We start from the raw sequence: 6,658 nt of genomic DNA, 5'->3' as shown, positions 1-6,658 counted from the left end.
TGTCTCCCTAGCACTGGTGGGAAGGTGGTAGGGGAGGCCCAGAGATACTTCCACGCCAGACCATGGGGCTTCAAAAGGTCTACTCCTCTCCATGGCTGCTCCCTGCACTTGTAACCCAAGACAGACCCTCACAGAGCTTGGACGGGGCAAGCAGGTGGCGGGTCACTCATTTAGTTAATGAATCTGATGTCTCTGCTGTCTTGAGCTCTGCGTGGAAGAGTCCTGGGGAGAAAAGGGCACCTGCTGCCCTACCACCTGGGGAGCATCTGCCAATCTTTCAGTCAGATCAACTTGAATTCTCACTACACAGCACAGGGGTGGCCACACAGAAGCAGGGCCAGTTGCGTTGCTACCATAGATGGGGGATGAAAAAATTGTTTAAAGTTGTGAAAAGTGTTTGCAAAGCATGTAGGACACCTACTGCTTCGGACAGGCCACTCTTTGAACCTTGATTTCCCTGGCTGTAATGGAGTTAGTATTAGCATCTACCTCCAAGAGTTATTGGATCAAATGATGTAAGGGATGTAGAGTTTTTCGCATGATGCTTGGCAAGAAGCCAGGGCTCAGTCAATTCTTCTTTTTGTCATTTGATCACATGCGCCCTCTTACTTACATAAGGAGAGCAGATTCAGACCTCTGCTCTTTCCCCTAGGCGCACTCCTCCTTCAGCATTCAGACTCTCTTGATGTTTGGCCAGCCTTGTGATGGTGCTAAAGACTGACTACTCACAACTCTTTTTCTGAATTTTTAAAATCAATGTCAGTAACACACTATCTCCTGAACAGCAAAGGTCCCCCAGCAGCCCCAGGTTAGAATTGGCAGGACCCCACTGCCACCCCCTGCCAGCTTTGTTTTGAAAAAACATTCCTTAAGAGGAATATAATTGAGCCTAGCTGGCTATACTACTCTGTTTTTCCATTTTCCTCCAAAGCGAAGGCCAGACATTTCTGGGGCCACGGACAGGATTAACATTTCTCAGCCCAGTAAACGCACCCATTGGGATTCAGCACAGGGACATGAGCACTCCAACCGTTTCCGGTAACCAGCTTGAACGATCCAGGCCACAGCCTTGGAAATTGAATTCTAGAAGTGATTTTTCCATCCTGGAAGCTGTTTTAATTGCGGCTTCTGCAGAGGAACCTCAGATAAGCCGCAAACTTACAAGCCCTGCACTTAGGTAACGTTTCCACACAATGGGTACCTGTGGCAGCACGACAAAGAGGCCACCTGGAGGCTCAGAACACAACTGCTGGACAGAGCCAACTACCTGCTCTGAGCGCCCGCGCGTGCCAGACATAAGGTGAGACCCTGAGCAACCGCAGGGGACCTGAACCTCGGCTCCATCCTTAAATACATGCAGTCCAAAGAGGAAGGTGTGTTTCACTGTAGGAGGCTGGCATGGTGGTAAACCCTGGTGCTGTGAAAGCATTAGCTCAGCTTGGGGGTTGAGGGTATGACATCCGAGCTGAATCTCCAAGATTAAGTAACAGTCAGCCACGCGAAGAGAGGGCATTTCAGGCAGAGGGAAGAGCAAGCCAGGACCCAGAGGTATGAAACGTGGTGTGTGAGCGTGGCTGTGTGTGTGTGTGTATGCACACACGTGTGTGTGCCTGTGCCTCCAGGCAGCCCCGTGTTCAAGTGGGATTGCTGGGAGACTAGCTTTGCCCATCACCATCATTTTTAGCCTCAGAATATCCTTCAGGAACTGCCCTGGTATCTTATCTCCAAGACACCAGATTTCTAGAGCATGAGATTCAGAGCACGATGAACCCTCCCAAGTTCTGCAGAGGCCAAGCAGTTGCATTTCCAAGCTGGATCTCTAGAGTGCAATGGGGCCTGAGTAATTAAAATTAAGGTCCATGGGTGGCAGAGTGGCCAGTCCATGGAGGCTGAGGCACCAGAGCCCAGGTGAAAATTCCAGGACACAACAATCAGTCCAGGAAGATCTCGGCTGTAGACCACAGGAACAAGATTCAGGGCAGTTTCAGAGGTCATTAGGCAGGTGGCCATAGGGCAATCTGGTAGCAGATGGCCACTTTGCTCAATGTTCCTCCAACGAAGAAGACTTGAGAGCAGACAGAGGCTGGCTCAAGAGGCAGGAGCCTTGCACTTGTTCACTTTTTGTATCCTACACAGTTTGGGTGAAGGATGCTTAGTAAGGGGGTGCTGAACCTATGAAATTTGTGACATCTGTCCAGCATCAGGTCACCCACGGGAAGCCCACAATGGAAGTTCACAGGGAATCAGACAGACCTGAGTTCAAGTCCGAATCTTGCAGTTTGCCGTGGGCCTTAAATTATTGAGTTGCACAAAGTGCCAGATTCCTTGCTGTTAAAATGGGGATAAGGAGGCTCATGGGTAATTGTGGGTGTCAAACGAATTGTTAATGTAAGGCCTGGCATCACGATGAGTGTTGAATGGTAATGGGTTTTATCCAGGTACCACTGGATAAAAGGTTGCAGTCAGTGGGTAATCTTAAATTATGTAGGCTACTGGGGGACAGTGCTACCCTTCAGTTTTGTTTTTTAAGTATTTTATTTATTTATTTATTGGCTGCATTGGGTCTTCATTGCTGTGCGCGGGCTTTCTCTAGTTACGGAGAGCGGGGGCTACTCTTCGTTGTGCTGCACGCGGGCTTCTCATTGCAGTGGCTTTCCTTGTTGCAGAGCACGGGCTCTAGGCACGCAGGCTTCAGTAGTTGTGGCTCACGGGCTCTGGAGCACAGGATCAGTAGTTGTGGTGCACGGGCTTAGTTGCTCCGCAGCATGTGGGATCTTCCTGGACCAGGGCTCGAACCCGTGTCCCCTGCATTGGCAGGCGGATTCTTAACCACTGCATCACCAGGGAAGCCCCTACTCTTCAGTTCTGAGGCCTCCTTAATGTCGCCCTAGCGGCAGTGGGGTCAGCTCGTGCATAATCACACGCTTAGGAAACCAGAGTCACGGGTTCCTGAAGCGCCTCACACCGGCCTCTCTTCCTTCCTGCTTCCACTGAGCTCTGCTATGACTCCAGGGGCTCCCGATCACCTTCTCCATGCAAGGCTGCCAGAAGAAAGTGCATCCAGCAAGAAGTGATGCAACCTGGATTTTCATTCACTGTCATAATAGAACCTGTTGGGACTGAACATTTCTACTGTCCCTCTCAGTTTCAAAATCCAAGAGGGAAAGATTTTATGAGAGAAGTAATGTAGATTCAAAGTTAAAAAAAAAAAAGTCTAGGACACTGAAACTGAGTTACGTTACTTCTCCTGGCCTCAGTTTCCTAATCTGTAATTGAGGGATAATAGTAATATCTTCCTCTTAGGATTATTGTGGAGATTAAAGGAAGGCATTGAAAAATGCTTGGTGCAACACCTGGCGGAGAGCAAACACCTCACATGTGTTAATGATAGTCATCATAGCTATTGTACTTCCAGAGATGATGTAGGGTCTCTTTCCAGAAATACTCCATGCTTACAACAAAATTTATCTACATACACATGCTCACATAGAGATGTTATACTTAACGCTCTGCAACTTGCTGTTTTCACTTAACAATAGTTTGGGCATGTTTCCATATTAATGCATATTGATTTCCCACATTCTTTTTAAATAACTGGGCAGTATTTCATTGAATAGGTACCATAATTTATATGACGAAAGGAGAGCACTTAAAATATATAATTACAAACTTGTCCAGAGGTTCTATATTTGAACATACATGCAAACAACCATTGGAATAATTCAAACATCCTTTACAACATTTACAAATCTTATAGACTTGATCGGCCCTGTGTACCAACAGTGGTGCAGAGAGACAAATTGGAACCTCAGATCAAGAGCACTGTGGACCGGACTGGACGTGCCTAATGGGGCCTGTTAAAAAGTGTAAGTTACTACACTTATTCCAGATTAATCTGGAACAGAATCAACATCAAAGGAAGTGTGATAGTTGTTTGTTTAAGCTTTTAACTATAATGTCAAACGACCAGTGGTTTTACTGTTATTTTTCCATTTGGCTTCCTGGCACCTGGAATTCAATCAGTGTCCCGCTGTTCAGAGGTATTTTGAACTGTGCCAAGTCTTAATTGAAGTGGAAGCGCCTGAAACCAGAGTTAATACTGTGAGCAATGGGGAGGTGAATTTATGGAGGTAAACAGTTGCTAGCTCTGCATTTCAACTCTTTTTGGCTCCTGGGGTCCATTTAAATTCTGATAGACTGGATGCTCAGGAGCTGGACTGAGCCAGAGCTGCAGCTCTGGTGATTCTGCTAAGCTTTGGCTTCCCTTGGAATGTAAGAAAAGAGTTCTGCTACAGGGTCCAGGACCCAGGGCAGACCTCACCTGGCACATGAAGCCTACTGAATGCACCAGGCACTGTGCTGGGAGCTAGAGATGCAATGGACAACAGAATGAGAGAGGGTCCCTGTACTGTAGGGTTCTAGCTGGGGAGACAGACGTAAACAAGCAAGGAAACAAAATGGATAGAGCTTAGGGTTAGCACCCAGAAGGAAATAAAGTGATGAAATAGAGAGTAACTGGGAGAGTCCACTTTCCATAGGACGTTAGGGAGGGGACATGTGAACTGAGACTTGATAGATGAGAAGGGCCTGGCTCCGGGGAGAACTGCGAGAGACCATTCTAGGCAAAAGGATGAACAAGGGCCAAGGTCCTGGGGGTGGGGAAGGGCTCGGTATGTTTGGTGAACTGAGAAAGCCCAGGTGGCTGGACTATAGTGACAAAGAGGAGGAGAAGAAACTCTGCCAATGGGTCCTAGATCTTGCAGGGTCGTATAAACCATAGCAAGGAGCTTGGATTTTATTCTCAGTGCCATGGGAAGCCATAGAAGATGTTAAGCAAAACAGTGATGTAGTCTGATTCCTGTTTTTTCACAAAGGCCACATGACTGCTATGTGGAGAATTCATTGAAGGGAAGGAACGCCATGGAGAAGGTGGTGCCATATTCCAGGCAAGAGTGGTGGAGACTGTTGTTACAGCAGCAGATGCACGGCTCAGTTATAAATTCCTCCAACAGGTCAGAACCCCTGCAGGCTCCAGGATACAAAGATCCTCCAGGGTTTCCAATCAACCCACTCATCAGTCCTCTGCTGAGCACTTGCCTGGCACAGACACAGCTGTCTGGTGCAATAGGGGTTATAGGAAATGCTAAGACAGACACCTGTCTCATGGATAGACCAAACATCCCCACCTGACAAACTGAATCATAAGATGCCAGGCCTCAGGCACTGGTGACTGTGGGCACGAAAGTCAGGGGCAGCAGGGACGATTTCATTAGCTGCACAGACATCTGCCTTTGCGACCCTTGGCAAAACTGTGAACTCTATAAAGTCTCTGCTGCCTTTATTTCCCCAGCCAGGAATACAGACCCACCTCATCTCCCACACTGACCCTCTACTCAGACCCCACCTGCCAGATTTCGTGGCCCCAACACGCATTTGCTTTTTATTTTTAAAATTGTTTTGGCTGCGCCACACGGCATGGGAGATCCTAGCTCCCCGGCCAGGGACTGAACCCGCACCCCCTGCATTGGAAGCGCAGAGCTGTAACCACTGGACTGCCAGGGAAGTCCCCCATCTACTTTTTAAAGCAGTGCTGTAACCCAGGTGGATTTTTCATTTTTGGTCTGGGTGGGAGAGAGATTTAAGGTCTGGCTCCACCTGGGGACTTTTGCCAGAACCCCTCTGCTGCAGGTGAGCAGAAAGGCCACATTACAGGCTTGGGACTAAACTAGTGCTGAGAAGTTCAGAGAAGGCAAACCTCAGAACAAGACATCCGGCGGGGGGCGGGGCGCAGCTGAGCTTTGACAGTTTTTAGAAGCTGGATTCCAGGATGCCTGGCAGGGAGCCCTTCTACTGTTAAATGAGGCGTGACTTTTCCTCTGGTTGCTTTTACAATCGTCTCTTTGTCTTCGGTGTTCAGCAATTGCACTATATTGTGTTGGGTGTGGATTTCTTTTTTTTTTTTTTTTTTTACCATACCTGATATATACTGTAATTCTTATTGCTATGAACTGAAATGTCCCCACCCTCCCTCCCCCACAAAGTACATGTGTTGAAGTCCTAGGCCCCAGTACCTCAGAATGTGACTGTGTTTGGAGATAGGGTCTTGAAAGAAGTAATTAAGCTAAATGAGGTCATTAGGGCCCTGAGCACATAGGCCCTGATGTCCTTATGAGAGAGATTAGGATGTAGATATACACAGAGGAAAGACCACGTGAAAACACAGGGAGAAGAGAGCCACCTGCAAACCGCAGAGAGAGGTTCAGGAGAAGCCAATGCTGCCAATACCTTGATCTCAGACTTGTAGCCTCCAGAATTGGGAGAAGAAAATTTTCTGTTGTTTAAGACACCCAGTTTGTGGTACTTTGTTAGGGCAGCCCTAGGTGCCAAGAGACTTCTCACTTCCAATAATAGAAGCCAGCAAAGAGTAGACAATACCTTCAGAACACTGGGAGAAAATAAACTAAAGAATGAAGGTGAAATAAGAGAATAAGCTTTTTGATTACTTTATGGCTCTTAACTGGGAACAAAAGGATATGACTTCAAATCAAATACTGGGAGAGCACGAGGGCTGGTGAAGAAGAGTTTACTAGAAAACTTTGGAAGCACTGTAGTGCTAGTTGTTTCAGGGAAGAATCATCAATAAGTGCTAAAACCACTG

The sequence above is a fragment of the Phocoena sinus genome, chromosome 16 (assembly GCF_008692025.1).
Source record: "Phocoena sinus isolate mPhoSin1 chromosome 16, mPhoSin1.pri, whole genome shotgun sequence".
In the NCBI taxonomy this organism is placed as follows: Eukaryota; Metazoa; Chordata; class Mammalia; order Artiodactyla; family Phocoenidae; genus Phocoena; species Phocoena sinus.
The sequence above is the reverse complement of the archived record's forward strand: the minus strand, read 5'-3'. Positions refer to the sequence as shown.